Here is a 19,158-nt window from a genome sequence, read left to right as displayed (position 1 = left end):
GCCTTAACTGATGACATTCCACCACAAAAGAAATGAAAATGGCCTGTTCCTGCCTTAACTAATGACATTATCTTGTGAAATTCCTTCTCCTGGCTCATCCTGGCTCAAAAGCTCCCCTACTGAGCACCTTGTGACCCCTACTCCTGCACGCCAGAGAACAACCCCCCTTTGACTGTAATTTTCCTTTACCTACCCAAATCTTATAAAATGGCCCCACCCCTATCTCCCTTCACTGACTCTCTTTCCAGACTCAGCCCACCTGCACCCAGGTGATTAAAAGATTTATTGCTCACACAAAGCCTGTTTGGTGGTCTCTTCACACTGACGTGCATGAAATTTGGTGCTGTGACTCGGATAGGGGGACCTCCCTTGGGAGATCAATCCCCTGTCCTCTTGCTCTTTGCTCTGTGAAAAAGATCCACCTATGACCTCCGGTCCTCAGACCCACCAGCCCAAGGAACATCTCATCAATTTTAAATCGGGTAAGCGGCCTCTTCTTACTGTCTTCTCCAACCTCTCTCACTATCCCTCAACCACTTTCTCCTTTCAATCTTGGTGCCACCCTTCAATCTCTCCCTTCTCTTAATTTCAATTCCTTTTATTTTCTAGTAGAGACAAAGGAGACACGTTTTATCTGTGGATCCAAAACTCCAGCACTGGTCACGGACTCAGGAAGGCAGCCTTCCCTTGGTGTTTAATCATTGCAGGATGCCTCTCTGATTATTCACCCATGATTCAGAGGTGTCTGACCACACGGGGACGCCTGCCTTGGTCCTTCACCCTTAGCGGCAAGTATCGCTTTTCTGGGGAGTAAGGACCCCCCAACCCCTTCTCCTTCACCCTTAGCAGCAAGTACCGCTTTTCTAGGGGACAAGAACCCCCCAACTCCTTCTTTCTGTGTCTCTACCCCTTCTCTGATTTTCTGGGGGCAAGAACCCCCCAATCCCTTATTTCCATGCCCCGACCTCTTATCTCTGTGCCCCATCCCTTATTTCTGTGCCGTGACCTCTAATCTCTGCGCCCCAACCCCTTATTTCTGTGCCCCGACTCCTTTCCCACTTTTCTGGAGGGTAAGAACCCCCAGACCCCTTCCCTCTGTGTCTCTACTCTCTCTTTTCTCTGGGCTTGCCTCCTTCACTATGGGCAACCTTCCACCCTCCATTCCTCCTGCTTCTCCCTTAGCCTGTGTTCTCAAGAAATTAAAACCTCTTCAACTCACACCTGACCTAAAACCTAAATGCCTTATTTTCTTCTGCAATGCCACTTGAGCCCAATACAAACTCGACAGTTGTTCCAAATAGCCAGAAAATGGCACTTTCAATTTTTCCATCCTACAAGATCTAAATAATTCTTGTCGTAAAATGCGCAAATGGTCTGAAATGCCTGACATCCAGGCATTCTTTTACACAACAGTCCCTCCCTAGTCTCTGCTCCCGATGCAGCTTGTCCCAAATCTTCCTTCTTTCCCTCCTGCCTGTCCCCTCAGTCCCAACCTCAAGCGTCGCTGAGTCTTTCTAATCTTCCTTTTCTACAGACCCATCTGACCTCTCCCCTCCTCACCAGGCTAAGCTAGGTCCCAATTCTTCCTCAGCCTCTGCTCCTCCACCCTATAATCCTTTTATCACCTTCCCTCCTCACATTCGGTCCGGCTTACAGTTTAGTCCCACAACTAGCTCTTCCCCACCTGCCCAACAATTTCCTCTTAGAGAGGTGGCTGGAGCTGAAGGCATAGTCAAGGTACAAGTACCTTTTTCTCTATCAGACCTTTCTCAGATCAGTCAGCATTTAGGCTCTTTCTCATCAGACCCCATTAAATATATACAGGAATTCCAATATCTAACTCTGTCCTACAGTTTAACCTGGAGTGACTTAAATGTCATCCTGACTTCTACCCTCTCCCCAGGTGAAAGGGAAAGAGTTTTTTCTCTAGCCCAATCTCACGCTGATAACCGCTGGCTTCACGAGTCAGACCTCCATGAAGGCATTAGAGCAGTTCCCTGAGAGGATCCCCAATGGAACTATCAGGCAAATTCCCCAGGTATAGCTAGACAAGATTACATGATTTCCTGCCTAGTTTGAGGGCTTAAAAAGGCAGCTTACAAACCTGTTAATTATGACAAGCTTAAAGAAACTACCCAAGGTAAAGACGAAAACCAAGCCCAGTTCATGGCCCACTTAGCAGCAACCCTTAGACGCTATACCGCCCTAGACCCAGAAAGGCCAGAAAGCCACCTTATTTTTAATATGTATTTTATCACCCAATCTACTCCTGACATTAGGAAAAAACTTCAAAAATTAGAATCTGGCCCTCAAACCCCACAACAGGAATTAATCAACTGTGCCTTCAAGGTGTACAATAATAGGAAGCAGCCAGACGGCAACGCATTTCTGAGTTACAATTACTTGCCTCTGCTGTGAGACAAAACCCAGCCACACCTCCAGCATACAAGAACTTCAAAATGCCTAAGCCGCACACGCCTAAGCCGCAGCAGTCAAGCATTCCTACAAGACTTCCTCCATCAGGATCTTGCTTCAAGTGCCAGAAATCTGGCCACTGGGCCAAGGAATGCCCACAGCCCGGGATTCCTCCTAAGCCATGTCCCATCTGTGCAGGACCCCACTGAAAATAAGACTGTTCAACTCACCTGGCAGCCACTTCCACAGCCCCTGGAACTCTGGCCCAAGGCTCTCTGACTCCTTCCCAGATCTTCTCGGCTTAGCAGCTGAAGACTGACACTGCCCGATTGCCTCGGAAGCCTACAAGACCATCACAGACGCTCTAAGTAACTCTCACAGTGGAAGATAAGTCCGCCCCCTTCTTAATCAATATGGAGGCTACCCACTCCACATTACCTTCTTTTCAAGGGCCTGTTTCCCTTGCCTCCATAACTGTTGTGGGTATTGACGGCCAGGCTTCTAAACCTCTTAAAACTCCCCAACTCTGGTGCCAACTTAGACAATACTCTTTTAAGCACTCCTTTTTAGTTATCCCCACCTGCCCAGTTCCCTTATTAGGCCGAGACACTTTAACTAAATTATCTGCTTCCCTGACTATTCCTGGGCTATAGCCACACCTCATTGCCGCCTTTTCCCCCAGTTCAAAGCCTCCTTCACATCCTCCCCTTGTATCTCCCGACCTTAACCCACAAGTATAAGACACCTCTACTCCCTCCTTAGTGACTGATCATGCACCCCTTACCATCCCATTAAAACCTAATCACTCTTATCCCGCTCAATGCCAATATCCCATCCCACAGCATGCTTTAAAAGGATTAAAGCCTGTTATCACTCACCTGTTACAGCACGGCCTTTTAAAGCCTATAAACTCTCCTTACAATTCCCCCATTTTACCTGTCCTAAAACCAGACAAGCCTTACAGGTTAATTCAGGATCTGTGCTTTATCAATCAAATAGTTTTGCCTATCCACCCCATGGTGCCAAACCCATATACTCTCCTATCCTCAATGCCTCCCTCCACAATCCATTATTCTGTTCTGGATCTCTAACATGCTTTCTTTACTATTCCTTTGCACCCTTCATCCCAGCCTTTCTTTGCTTTCACCTGGACTGACCCTGACACCCACCAGGCTCAGCAAATTACGTGGGCTGTACTGCCGCAAGGCTTCACAGTCAGCCCCCATTACTTCAATCAAGCCCAAATTTCTTCCTCATCTGTTACCTGTTTTGGCGTAATTCTCATAAACACACACGTGCTCTCCCTGCCAATTGTGTCTGACTGATCTCTCAAACCCCAACACCTGCTACAAAACAACTCCTTTCCTTCCTAGGCATGGTTAGATACTTTCGACTTTAGATACCTGGTTTTGCCATCCTAACAAAACCATTATATAAACTCACAAAAAGAAACCTAACTGACCCCATAGATCCTAAATCCTTTCCCCACTCTTTTCCATTCCTTGAAGACAGCTTTAGAGACTGCCCCCATCCTAGCTCCCCTGACTCATCTGAACCCTTTTCATTACCCACAGCCAAAGTGCAGGGCTGTGCAGTTGGAATTCTTACACAAGAACTGGGACTGTGCCTTGTAGCCTTTTTATCCAAACAACTTGACCTTACTGTTTTGCCTAGCCCTCAAGTCTGCGTGTGGCGGCTGCTGCTGCCCTAATACTTTTAAAGGCCCTTAAAATCACAAACTATGCTCAACTCACTCTCTACAGTTCTCATAACTTCCAAAATCTATTTTCTTCCTCACACCTGACACATATACTTTCTGCTCCCCGGCTCCTTCAGCTGTACTCTCTCTTTGTTGAGTCCCACAATTACCATTGTTTCTGGCCGAGACTTCAATCCAGCTTCCCACATTATTCCTGATACCACACCTGACCCCCATGACTGTATCTCTCTGATCCACCTGACATTCACCCCATTTCCCCATATTTCCTTCTTTCCTGTTCCTCACCCTGATCACGCTTGATTTATTGATGGCAGTTCCACCAGGCATAATCGCCACACACCAGCAAAGGCAGGCTATGCTATAGTACAAGCCACCAGCCTGCCTCTTAGAACCTCTCATTTCCTTTCCATCATGGAAATCTATCCTCAAGGAAATAACTTCTCAGTGTTCCATCTGCTATTCTGCTACTCCTCAGGGACTATTCAGGCCCCCTCCCTTTCCTACACATCAAGCTCGGGGATTTGCCCCTGCCCAGAACTGGCAAATTGACTTTACTAACATGCCCCAAGTCAGATAACTAAAATACCTCTTAGTCTGAGTAGACACTTTCACTGGATGGGTAGAGGCCTTTCCACAGGGTCTGAGAAGGTCACCGTGGTCATTTCTTCCCTTCTGTCAGACATAATTCCTCAGTTTGGCCTTCCCACCTCTATACAGTCTGATAGCAGACCAGCCTTTATTAGTCAAATCAGCCAAGCAGTTTTTCAGGCTCGTAGTATCCAGTGAAACGTTTATATCCCTTACGGTCCTCAGTCTTCAGGAAAAGTAGAACGGACTAAAGGTCTTTTAAAAACACACTTCACCAAGTTCAGCCACCGACTTAAAAAGGACTGCACAATACTTTTACCACTTTCCCTTCTCAGAATTCAGGCCTGTCCTCGGAATGCTACAAGGTACAGCCCATTTAAGCTCCTGTATGGACGCTCCTTATTCTCTCTAGTCATACTCCTATTGACCGTTCTCAACTATGCATACATGCCCTGCTCTTGATTACACTGATGGTTTACGCTGCTTCTCCAAGCCATCACAGCTGATATCTCTTGGTGCTAACCCCAAACCGCCACTCTTAACTCTTAAAGTAAATAAATAATCTTTGCTGGCAAGGCTATGCTGAACCTCCTTAGGCACTCTCTAATCAGATGTCCTGGGTCCTCCCAATTCTTAGACCTTTAATACCTGTTTTTCTCCTTCTCTTATTCTGTTTAGTTTTTCAATTCATACAAAACCATACCCAGGCCATCACCAATAACTCTAAATGACAAATGTTTCTTCTAACAGTCCCACAATATCACTCCTTACCACAAAATCTTCCTTCAGCTTAATCTCTCCCACTCTAGGTTCCCACACCGCCCCTAATCCCGCTCGAAGCAGCCCTGAGAAACATCGCCCATTATCTCTCCATACCATCCCCCAAAATTTTTGCCATCCCCACACTTTACCATTATTTCATTTTATTTTTCTTATTAATATAAGAAGACAGGAATGTCAGGCCTCTGAGCCCAAGCTAAGCTATCATATCCCCTGTGACCTGCACGTACACATCCAGATGGCCAGTTCCTGCCTTAACTGATGACATTCCACCACAAAAGAAATGAAAATGGCCTGTTCCTGCCTTAACTGATGACATTATCTTGTGAAATTCCTTCTCCTGGCTCATCCTGGCTCAAAAGCTCCCCTAGTGAGCACCTTGTGACCCCTACTCCTGCCCGCCAGAGAACAACTCCCCTTTGACTGTAATTTTCCTTTACCTACCCAAATCTTATAAAACGGCCCCACCCCTGTCTCCCTTTGCTGACTCTCTTTTCGGACTCAGCCTGCCTGCACCCAGGTGATTAAAAGCTTTATTACTCACACAAAGCCTGTTTGGTGGTCTCTTCACACAGACGCGCATGAGACTCTGCTCACCAGAATAAAAGTTCCGCAAGTTAAATTTTGAAGTGTAACCTATATGTGATATTCACAGGTGTTTTGAAATGGGCATATGAGTTGCTAGTATCTTAGAATTGCTACAGAAACAAATATTTTCTAAAAAGGATATTTGCAGAGATTTCAAAATAGCCCATGTCATCAACATATCTTAAACATATATAACACAGCAGGAGGGAAATTTGCATATTTTAATGCTTGGCAAAATAGCAAAGTTTGCTTTTTTAATGTTATGTGTTCTTTAGTTGGTCATAACAGATTTATTATAAATGGACATTCTCCAAAAGTCATTATGCTTCCTGATTTATTCATTTGTTTTAATCTTAGAGAGATTTGAATTGAACTAGAAATGCATGTAATTAAAACATTAAAGTTGAGCTCTGTTTAAAATGGGATTGAAAGAAAAACGGCTTTGGCAAACACCAATTATTGAACAGATTCACTTAGTATTTTTGGTCTTGATTATTTATAGTCCTTTTCAAAAAGTATGTCAAGGAAAAGCAGGCAAAGAAGCTATGACTGGACATACACATGCAATTTCAATGTCCAAAATATACGGTTACAAGTGTGAGACTGGAGTTAGATGGACTTGGTCTAAGGTCCCAGATCTGTCTGTCTTACGCTGTAGCCATAGGCACAGGCTTCTCTGAGCCTCAGTATTATTACCATGTTTAACACTGTAGAAATAATACCTATTTCACAGGGATTTTGTAAGACTTTAATAAAGTAGACATAAATAAATAAAGGGAGTGACACATCATTGAGATCTCAATAGATGGAAGCCACTTCTACCATTATTGTTTTAAATAATAAATCGTGTTAAATTAGCCATAAAGATGGGTATTTCTCATATCTTTTCAACATGTCCCTACATAGATATGTTCTGATAAATTTGATCCAGGGAGAGACACTGAAAAGATTGAAAAAGACATAAAGCTGTCTTTGATGTCCACTTTACTCCAGAGACTTTCAGCATCTTTGGTCCCCAGTCCTGGTTTCACCCCCTCATATGTGTGCCCTCTTTCATCTTCCTCTTCCGAGGCAGCCAGTGTCTAAAAGACAAGACTTCTCTCTTCTCCAGTTTTGGGTCTATTCCTAACCTAGTCTCAACTGGCTCTTTCTTCACTTTTTTTTTTTTTTAATAATTCACCAACATAATTAAGTCTGTGTTGTAAAACCAGATTCAAATATTACTTTGTCTTTTCTTTATATTGTGGAAAATAGAATTAAATCTTACAGGAAACAGTTGTATAAAAACTAACTTGTGAGCTACTATCTCTTGCTAAAGAAAGCTGTAGCTAATTCGTGCAGTTCTTATTCATGATTTTTGCACAAATCATAACTGTTTTCATTGCTATGCCTATTGAAAAATGCCCTACTGAAAATAATTTGATAAAAAGAGGAGGTTTTTTTTGTTTTTTTGTTTTTTTGGTTTTTTTGCTAGTACAGTATTTCAATGCTAAGGAAAAATAGAGCTGTAGCTGAGACTCAAAAAAGGCTGGAAGAAGGAACTCAAAGTCAGCAAGAGTGCTACTCTCCCTCTCTTGGTTAGTTGATTACATTATTCTAATTGTGCACTGACGAGCCCTGGCATTTGTTAGAGGCCACTGATATCTCCTATAAAAAAGTGTTTCTCTGATCTACTTTGAAAACAAACAAACAACAACAAAACCACCTCAGAGAAGGTCCTTGAGAGGAAAGCTTGGATCAGATAATTCCCCCACCGATCAGCTACCGCCAGTAAGGCTGGATTATGTCATACAAAAATAGTCTTTGGGAGACTATTTCCAAAGTTTTTCCAAGAATGTCATTTATAAGCAGATTTATTCAAACTTTAAAAAAAATACTTGACTTCTTATAGAAAACTTGTGAAATTTTTCAACAATGCAAGGGAAGGCAGATTTGGGGGTGTGACTTTAAATAAAAACTCTAATAAAACTGAGCCTTTCCATTAATGTCTTTATTTTTATTTTAGTCTCAACTACGCATGTAACTATTTTAGATGTATTATTAAAAAAATAGAAATCTGGCCTTACACGATGGCTTTAGTAAAACAGGCTGAAATTATCTTAGTAAACAACATGATCATGACACTGGGCAGCAACTATTTAGATGCTGCTTTTCAAAAACAGCATCTGGAGACTGAATTTCTGTTTCTCTTTGGCTTGCAAAAATCATTATTTTGCTGTTAAATATAGGCCTATGGATAATACACATTTAGAGTTTGGGTCTTTACCTTATAAGGTAAAAGTAGGTGTGGAAGTGTCATAAAATAGATAGTGCTACAAATTCCACTGGCACCATTAACGAGACCCAGCTGTGCATGTTAAACTCCTCAAAGACCAAACTTCAGCACTGCATGCATTTAGCCAAAACTCATTATTTCTGAGAACATTTCAGAGTTGCCAGAAGTTATATTTTGGCATATTGCAGATATATCAATAAATGCTGAGTTTTACAAATAGCTCGTTGTATGTACTTTTCAAAAGTTAATAAGTTACAAACTCAACATTTCTGACATGATTTCAGTTTCAGCTCTGCACTAATGTGCATGGTTTATGTCTACTGTTGTGGAAGTTCCTACCTGAAACCATCTCTCCATCACAACACTATTGTCTTCTTGAGAACAAACATCCAAATAATTAAGAAATCAGACATGCTAATTTTTGGTTCCATATCATAAATGTTTATTAATATTAAATATAAATTAAGAAGAGGTGTTCTATAGTAATAATTAAAACTGATACCATCACAGACCACTTATCTATATAACCCTCTCTGAAAGTAGCTTATTGGGAACATACTTCATGCATGTAAGTACATTTTAAGAACTTCTGGAAATAAGTCATCTGAATCTATGTAGCTCTGTACATGATGCAGAATCTGCTGTCTACTAAACTATTTTTTACTGCTTTCAGTTTTCTTGGTTTATTTTCAAGTGCTTATTGTTGAATTGTCATAAAGACCTGAACCATGTTTTTGCAGACCAGTAAACCAACAACTGAGGCAGTCAGTCCTGCCCATTTCCTGGTCCTCATATAGTTGATCATCAAAAAAAAGGCAATCCAACATAACCACCAATGCCAATAATTGCATAAATTTAGCTTTCAATCAATCCATAACTACGAGAATTCCATTCCAAGCCCGCACCTTTGCTAAGAAAGTTTATCATGAGGTCTGATGGTGTTCTCTTCTTATTATCTTCCAGAAACCAGAACATATATTAATAAAAATGATCTCTGACATTTCCTAGACAGTCACTGTATTCCACGCACTGTACTGAATGATTTGCAAACATAATAGAATTTAAATCTCACGATGGAGACACTATTCTTAACCTTTCTTTTACCCAGAGGATATATCGAGGTAAAATGATTTGCATAAGGCTTCTCAGGTAGGTAAATGGCCAGGAGTCAGCGTTCCTGAAGTCCATGCTCTCCTCTTTCCCAGACTCCTTTCCTTGCAAAAGGGCATGATTCTTTCCCGTTTCTTGACCAGAGGTTTAAGTGGAAGGCTGTTAGCATGAAAGTGTTGGAATAGTCACCCGCCTTGTATAAATGGGTTTTCAGGGCGTGAACCAGCATCTAACCTTCAGAAGAACTAAGATAGCTGATATTTCATTGCTCTAACATAGACAGATCTTAGTCCCCAAATCTTAATGGCAACTATTAGTTACAGAAGGGGAAATCTATGATAATGTTCTCTTAGGAAAATAAAGGCCACCTAAAGAGGACATATGTTACATTATGAGATCAAGCTGATGCCAACAAAATATTGGAAATATCAAAGAATATTCTCACATATGTATAGATGGAAAGGTGCATCTACCATGACCAGACCTTATACATTTATCTTTCCTTCTTCTCCCTACGTCCTATAGGTGACTGTTTGGGAAGATAAGGCCCTGTATATTTTGGTCCTCTTATTTGTATGCTATGAGGATTTCTAATAATCAAAACAATTCATGGTTTGGAGCCTAAAATATATTTGCTCATGTCACAATTGAGACCTTTGAGTGATTATTTCTGTTGTCAGTCACTTCCAGAAATGTGTCATAACAAGCAGCAGAGTGACAAGTACAGGAAATGAATCACTAACCTTTTGACCTTCGTCAACGTCTGAACCTAAAATTTATAGCTGATGCACGTTTAAATAGGACTGAGTTTCTCAACTGAAAATGCCTACTTTGGATGCCACTTCATCTTTTGTTAATGGCCTAGAACTTAAGTAAATTTAATCACTATAAAAAATAATTTAAAAGTGGGAGGTTGGAAGATGTTTTTTGTTATTTTTAAATTAAGCATTAGACATATTTTGGGAAATACTTTGGAAGTTCTTCTTAAATGATTTGGTGAAAACGTCACTAAGACAATGGCATTTTGTCTTTGCTTCTTATCCCTAGAGCAAATTCAGCTTTTCCCCAGAGTAAAGGTAAGAATAGCATTGTTCTCAGACTTGATCTTCTCTTGACTTCAGAGAAGCTGTGTTATGTCTGGAATTCCGAAGGAAAAAGGCCAGTTGTATTTTTCTGGCAAATTCATTGGCATTTATATATTTTAGATTAAATAACTTAAATGTGTTGTTAGGGCTAATTTTAAGCCAAACACATTGTTGATCCCTCCAGTGGTAAACATTTTCAGGAAAGACATTCCTCTTGAAAACGATGCTCCTTAAAATATCATATTCTTTAGCTAATTTTACACCAAAAAAATAGTATCATGAAAAAATATGTACAAAATATTTGGTAACAATACTGAAACCACCCTGTGATAAATAAAGGGAATGAAATATTTCCTAAGTGTACCTCTTAGTGGAAAATCAAAATCACCAAATATCAGGTTACTTGCTTCTTGATATAAGACAGTGGTTAACAGTACAGCTTTAAAATATGATGATAATATAATAAAATATGAAGTAAGCCCCCACTCATATATATAATAAAAGTGATGTCTTATCCCTCCAAATTTTTATAAAAGATTAATTACTTGTCTAATTTGCTTGCATACAAATGATTAAATGTACCTGTATTAGTCTGTTCTCACACTGCTAATAAAGACATATGAGACTGGGTAATTTATAAAGTAAAGAGGTTTAATTGATTCACAGATCCACGTGGCTGGGGAAGCCTCACAATCATGGCAGAAGGCAAAGGAGGAGCAAAGTCACTTCTTACTTGGCAGCAGGCAAGAGAGCTTGTGTAGGTGAACTCTCATTTATAAAACCATCAGATCTCATGAGACTTATTCATTATCATGAGAACAGCATGGGAAAAACTCACCCCCATGATTCAATTACCTCACACCAGGTCCCTCCCATGCACATGGGAATTATTATAATTCATGGTGAGATTTGGCTGGGGACACAGCCAGACCTTATCAATACCTTAGTAATAAGAACACTTTTCTTACAAATATTTGACTCTATCATAAGCTATGGATTATTCCTTGTGAATATCTAGATTAATGAATGGATAAAGATACTGGAAGAACAGAAATTGTGACAGTCTAAATATGTTACAGCTCTTGCTGTGGACAGATTTCATGCAAAGCATCCCAGTAATGATAATCATTCACTCACTTTTCCAACTAATTTGGAATTGGAAAAATATGAATACACCTATATCAGGTTCCTGATTGTCAAATTCACCTAAATATCAGGTCTACTTTCTTGCCAAATTGTCAAAAAGCAGAAATTTGTCTTAAATTTATCATGAGTACCCAACTTTGTTCTAGTTCCTAGACACAGACTTCCTCAACCTCACACCCCCAGATGGGTCAACTTGTACTCTTCTTATGTAATTTCAGGCAAGCCCAGTCACTGTGTTAATCTAGAACAAGACAGGATAAAGTTCAATAGTCCAGCCCTCAAGCTACCTCAACTTTGGATTCTCTGAACTTACTCAAGCATCCAGATCTAGGACCTGAGGGCTCAATGATCCCACAGTGATGCTTGAATCTCAGGCGTCTACTGTGAGAAGTAGATAACTAGGTAATCAACAACAACCTCTCCAGAGAAGATAAATAGATACGGATGTATTTATCTTATATACTGATATGGTTTGCCTCTGTGTCCCCACCCAAATCTCATCTTGAATTGTACTCCCACAATTCTCACATGTTGTTGGAGATACCTGGCGGGAAATAATTTGAATCATGGGGGCAGTTTCCCCCATACTGTTCTCATGGTACTCAGTAAGTCTCACAAGATCTGATGGTTTTATCACAGGTTTCTGCTTTTGCATATTCCTCATTTTCTCTTGCTGCCACCATGTAAGAAGTGTCTTTCGCCTCCTGCCCTGATTCTGAGGCTTCCCCAGCCATGTAGAACTTTAAGTCCAATTAAACCTCTTTTCCTTCCCAGTCTCAGTATATCTTTATCAGCAGCATGAAAATGGACTAATACAGTAAATTGGTAACAGCCGAGTGGGGCATTGCTGAAAAAATACCCAAAAATGTGAAGTAACTTTGGAACTGGATAACAGGCAGAGGTGGAAGAGTTCAGAGGGCTCAGAAGAAGACAGGAAAATGTGGGAAAATTTGGAACTTCCTAGAGACTTGTCGAATGGCTTTGACAAAAATGCTGATAGTGATATGAATAATAAGGTCCAGGCTGAGGTGGTCTCAGATGGAGATGAGGAACTTGTTGGGAACTGGAGCAAAGGTGACTCTCATTATATTTTAGCAAAGAGACTGGCAGCATTTTGCCCTGCCCTAGAGATATGTGGAACTTGAACTTGAGAGAGGTGATTTAGGGTATCTGGTGGAAGAAATTTCTAAGCAGCAAAGCATTCAAAAGGTGACTTGGGTGCTGTTAAAAGCATTCCATTTTAAAAGTGAAACAGAGCATAAAAGTTTAGAAAATTTGCAGCCTGACGATGCAATAGAAAAGAAAAACCCATTTTCTTTCTCCTCCATTTTTTGAGGATACATTCAAGCCGGCTACAGAAATTGACATAAGTAGCAAGGATCCTAATGTTAATCCCGAAGACCATGGGGAAAATGTCCCAGGGTCCCCATGCTGTGTGCAGCAAGCTAGTTATTTCCCAGATACAATGTGGGTAAAGGCATTGGGTAAATACAGCCATTCCAAATGGGAGAAATTGACCAAAACAAAGGGGCTTCCGGCCCCATGCAAGTCTGAAATCCAAAAGGGCAGTCAAATCTTAAAGCTCCAAAATGATCTCTTTTGATGCCATAGCTCGCATCTGGGTCATGCTGAGGCAAGATGTGGGTTCCCATGGTCTTGGACAGCTCTGCCCCTGTGGCTTTGCAGGGTACAGCCTCGCCTCTGGCTGCTTTCGTGGGCCGGCATTGAGTGTCTGCGTCTTTTCCAGGCGCACGGTGCAAGATGTCGGTAGATCTACCACTCTGGGGTCTGGAGGACGGTGGCCGTCTTCTGACAGCTCCACTAGGCGGTGCCCCAGTAGGGACTCTGTATGGGGGCTCCGACCCTACATTTCCCTTCTACACTGCCCTAGCCGAGGTTCTCCATGAGGGCATTTCCCCTGCAGCAAACTTTTGCCTGGGCATCCAGGCGTTTCCACACGTCTTCTGAAATCTAGGCAGAGATTTCCCAAGCCTCAATTCTTGACTTCTGTGCACCTGCAGGCTCAATACCACATGGAAGGTGCCAAGGCTTAGGGCTTCCACCTTCTGAAGGCACAGCCTGAGCTGCATGTTGGCCCCTTTTAGCCATTTATTTGTGCATTCATCCATGCATAAAGTTTGGGCTGTTTCCACCTATTGGTTGTTGTGAATGGTGCTGCCATGATCATGAGTCTGCAAATACCTCTATTAAAAAATAGAACTGCCATATGATTCAGCAATCCCACTTCTGGATCTATAGAGAAAAGAATTAAAAGAGGTATTTGCAGACTTATGATAAATGTGGCATATACAAACAGTGGGATATTATTTAGCCTTAAAAATAATATAATTTAGCCTGTCATATGCTACACCATTGATGAACCTTGAGGACATTAAGCTAAATAAAACAAGCCAGTCCCAAAAAGTCAAGTACAGTATGACTTCATTTGTATGAGATTTCTAAAGTAGTCAAATTCATAGAAACAGAAATTAAAATGGTGGTTGCTAGGTATTTGGTGGAGGAAGAAATGGGGAGTTGTTCTTTGTGTTAGTCCGTTTTCAGGCTGCTGATAAACATATATCTGAGATAGGGTAATTTACAAAAGAAAGAAGTTTATTGGACTTACAGCGCCACATAGCTGGGGAGACCTCACAATCATGGTGGAAGGCAAGAAGGAGCAAGTCACATCTTAGGTGGATGGCAGCAGGCAAAAGGGAGCTTGTACAGGACAACTCCCGTTTTTAAAACCATCAGATCTCGTGAGACCCATTCACTATCATGAGAACAGCACAGGAAAGACCTGCCCCCATAACTCAATCATCTCTCACTGGGTCCCTCCCACAATACATGGGAATTATGGGAGATGAGATTTGAGTGGGGACACAGAACCAAACCATATCATTCTTTAATAGAAAATTTCAAATTTGCAAGATGAAAAAGTTACAGAGATCTGTTACACAACAATATAGATGTATTTAGCACAATTGAAGTGTACACTTAAAAAATGGTTAATATGTTAAATTTTATATTATGTGTTTTTTTTACCACATTAAAAGATACTCAAGGAATTAACCGCTTCTTGGATTTCCTATTTCTATATTCTGCCTACCTCTCTGCAGGGTACTTGGCACCTGTTACCTTGGCCATGTCCCCCTCAAATGCCAGCTTTGCATTATCTGCTGCCCTCATAAGAAGTAAGTCGCCTGTGCATTTCCCATGAGATTCTGTGAGTAATTTTCTTTGGATAATTCACAGCTGGTAAAGCCATTTCAGAATCACTTGCTCCACGGATAGCAATAATTGTTCTTTCTAGCAGGGCCCAAAAGAGAAGAAGCAATTTGCTATACATGCATCACTAGAAGAGATAAGCAAAAATCGCCTTATGAAATTGGCATGGCTTTGCAAGCCCCAGATGATCCCTCGCTTTGACAAAAGCATGCCATGACTCTTGGCCTGAAAGTTAAATTGTTCATCTAATGTATAGTAAATAAACACTCAGTAAAATCATTGTTTCCCTTTAAATTTTCATACAAATAGTTCTATTCCCCTACAATTAAATCTCAAAGCATAATCGGAAACTTTTTACAGATTTTGGCAGATTTTGATTAAAAGGTATTTCCATTACCAGAGCTTAATAATTAGCAGAAATGAAATTTAAAATATCTCATTGATTAAGTACAGTTGTTAAAAACAAAAGAAGAAAAAAAAAAGCCTGCTGTGGGAATTCTCCTTTTTGGCCTCTCCTAGCACATTCTATTCTGTACTACAAATAACTTTTACTTTCTTTTAAAAAAAAAAAAGTACCTCTCTTTTATTTACCAGTAAATAGCTAAAGATCCAAGTTTCTCTTTCTTTTTGCTTTCTAACCTATTTTGACTATTTCACATCTCTTTGGACACTTCATTCAGGTATCAAAAGAATGGAAACAAGGAAAGGTAAAAATTAAAGAAAACAATTAGAGTCACAGAAAATACATAAACTCATTATAAATTATATTCCATACGAAATAACAACTCCCCAAAGAGTGCATTACACATGATAAGACTGTGCTGACATACAGTAATGGTAGTGTTTTCTCCATTACTGAGTGGCCTAAGAATAATTTAATAAATACAGTGTGCATTGACAAACCAAGATGGCACAGGTCCGACTGCCTTCTTAGACTGGAATTTCTAATATCTTTTCAAAGTTGTTACAAAAGTTCTGTGAACAGTTTTAAGAAGTTTGTAGACCAGGTTACACTCATTTTTTGTTTTACTGAGATTGGTGAAAAAAAATATGTCAAAGAAAGGAATATAAAAATTACTTAAGTTATAAGCAGGAAAGCAAATTATTGTCTAATTTTAATTAAAGTACACCATAGCCGAAAATAGCTGAACTATGTTGCTTTTCTCAGAAAAAAAGAGTGTATCCTGTCTGTTTCTCATATTTTCTATACGCAGAAAAGAATTAATGAAGTCTTATTTCTAGTTACATTAAACCTATCAAATTTTAATTACATCAGGGAATGAAGTGTAATTTGGCACCATCAAGCAATTATTGATAACGTTTCAAATGTCAGATTCTCTCATTTAATCACACCTCTAATTTATGAGTGACATTTTAGTTATAGAAGCTGATAAGATGCATCAGATAAGTTGATAAAGCAGAAATAGTGTCTTAATGAGCGTTTTAACAGGAATAGCGTCCAAATCTAAAATATTCAAATTTTACCACTTTTAAAGAATAAATGAATTTTCAAAGAGCCCCTTAGGTATGGGTCACAGAATTGCAAACGTTTGGCAAAACTCTTCAAGCTGCAGTTAAGCCCTGTCCATTTCACTGTACATACATTATACTTAATTTAAAAAAATTCTTTATCATGGATCCAGATAGCTACAGTCACTTAATAGAAAAGAAAATTCAAGAAATAGAAATTCTCATGCTGTTTGCTATTGACTTTTGCAGTCACTTTTAAACTTTTTTATTCTCTTACTTCAACCACTATTTGATCATTGAATCTGGTCCCAGAGGAATATGTGGAGAACCAATTGAACCAACTCTTTCTGTGTTTTTCACACACCTTGTCTCTCAGCATTCATGATTTAGAGAGTTCAAGGTAGGTTTTGAGGGCACATTCATTTCAAGAGGATTACATGAAAGTACTAACTTTTTTGTGTGGCTAAAAGGGCTTTTCTTTGTTCTGTCACCAGGGGAAAAGGTTTATTTTGGGAATGCTCCCCATGGCAAACCTCTTTGAGAAATGAATTCCGAATCGCATTAAACTCTGTCTTCAGGAACTTCTAGATAAAGCATTTAAAGGAGATACTGGGACATTGCCTATCATCAACTTTCTAACTTTGAGAAGTGATCTTAGCCAATCTGGAATTTTGATAGATTTCCTAGACACTTCATAAACGTTTAAAATAAGCAACTTTGTAAAAGACTCCACATTTACCTAGCCAAAAAAAAAAAAAAAAACTCTCATAAATGCAAAATTAGTTCACAAGTTTGCAGGTAGGAATTCTTAAAATTTGATACAACTTTTTGCTCATATATAGAAGTCAAATTTACATAGTAGTTAGTTACTAGTGAATTCATAAATAAAATTTATCGATAACAGATTTTAAGTAATAAGATGAAAAAAAAACTATATCCATAGCAGTACTGCTCAAGGCATGAGTAATGAAAGTAACATTTAAAAAAAAATTGGCCTAGAATCTGTTTCCACTTTTCTGCACTTTAAGACACTCCTACAGAGGCAGTTTGTCAGTCGGACTGATTTATTGGAGCAAGAAGTAACTTTAATCCTTTTCTTCCATTTTACAAAAGGGGAAACTGACACCCAGTCATTCATGAAGATCAATGAACAATTCTTTACATTTCACATAGTTGTCTTTAAATGTTAAGGTGAAATATTTAAGGTTAAACTTCAATTGCATATTACTGATGTCTAGAACACTGTTTCCCCAAAATAAGAAAAAAATTTGCTTAGGCTTTCTGCAATTACAATAATAAAAAGCATAGTCTGTGTAACCAGATAGACATGCATTCAAATCCTAGCTCCAAATCCTGGTCCCACAACTAACTAGCCACATGACCTTAAGTGAATTACTGAGACTCAGTTTCACTACCTATAACATCATAGAAAATAATACCGAGCTGGAAGACAAACATCAGGGAATCAATGAGGTACTGTGAAAAGGTGCCTGTAAGGAGTAGACCCTGTAAGGAGTAGCTGATACTGTGTTTTAAATTCCAAATGAGGAATGTGTATATTTACCTTAAAATTGTTTGGCCTTATTCTTGAGCCCAATGACCAGTTAATAAAGTATAATTAAATACTTTAAAATATCATTATCAATTTATAAAAAATATTTCTTAAGCTCATTTTGTGGCAGGTAGTGGGATGGTGCAGAAAGAACATATAACTCATTCAAGTCCCTGTCCTGTAAAAGAAATTAAGTCACATGAAATCAATAGTGGCCCATAGATGTCTCTTATGTGATCAAGTGCTTGCTAAGTTGTGGTTAACAGTCCAAAAGTGCTACAAGAAAAGTAAAGAGAGAGACCTCAGTGAGGATTACAGCAGACTTCCAGGACTCAGTGGAGGAAATTTGAATGGAGATGGAGATGATGAGAAGGCCAGTGGGGAGAGAGAAAAGTCACCCCACAGGAGCCATAGGCATGAACCCAACAAAGCTTGTATAGGAAGGGCAGATCCAACACTGGGTGGAGTCAACTAAGCAAAATATTCATATTCCAAAGCTTCCATATAATTCCTTATTCAGACAACATTGTATATTGTTACTTGGCTCAGCAATTGAATGTTGACCTCGTTCTTACGAGACAGGGAGGATAAGGACTGCAATTCAAAATAGCCAGATTTGGAATTAGCACTCACAACCCTAGACCATATTTCTCATTCCTTTAGCCTTACTCCGTAGCCATGTTCCTAACCATATTTCACACTTAAAGTTCACCTTTTTAAATAGAAATTGATTTTCTACTTCCACTGTCCCAGAAAGCATTGCCTAAGAGCCAAAAATCCAAGGTTCTTGTCCCATCTATTCCACTAACTAACATGAAGCAAAAAACGAGCCTCTTGTCTCTGGGTGAAACTGCTACATGGAATGGGTGCTTCTGGGTTTGAAGTTTCACAGATCCAGTAGGGATTTTGCTGATTGGAGGACGGCACAGTACTCTCCAGTGCATCTCCAAGCCTGACTTCCTGACCTCTTTTATACAATCTCTGGGCAAAACTACCAGTCGCTGTTATTTTCCTCTCTGCTGTAAACATGGAGCTCAAGAATGGATAGAAAGATCTTATTGTATTGCTCTACCTGGTAAATAAATATCATGTTGAATTTGCATGGCAGCTTTCTGATTATTTTCGTGTCTCCGATAAGCATCAAGTCTGTCATAGGTACAGTATAAAAATGCCTGAGATTGCCTAACACCGATACTGTGGC

The sequence above is a fragment of the Pan troglodytes genome, chromosome 14 (assembly GCF_028858775.2).
Source record: "Pan troglodytes isolate AG18354 chromosome 14, NHGRI_mPanTro3-v2.0_pri, whole genome shotgun sequence".
Taxonomy (NCBI): domain Eukaryota; kingdom Metazoa; phylum Chordata; class Mammalia; order Primates; family Hominidae; genus Pan; species Pan troglodytes.
The sequence above is the reverse complement of the archived record's forward strand: the minus strand, read 5'-3'. Positions refer to the sequence as shown.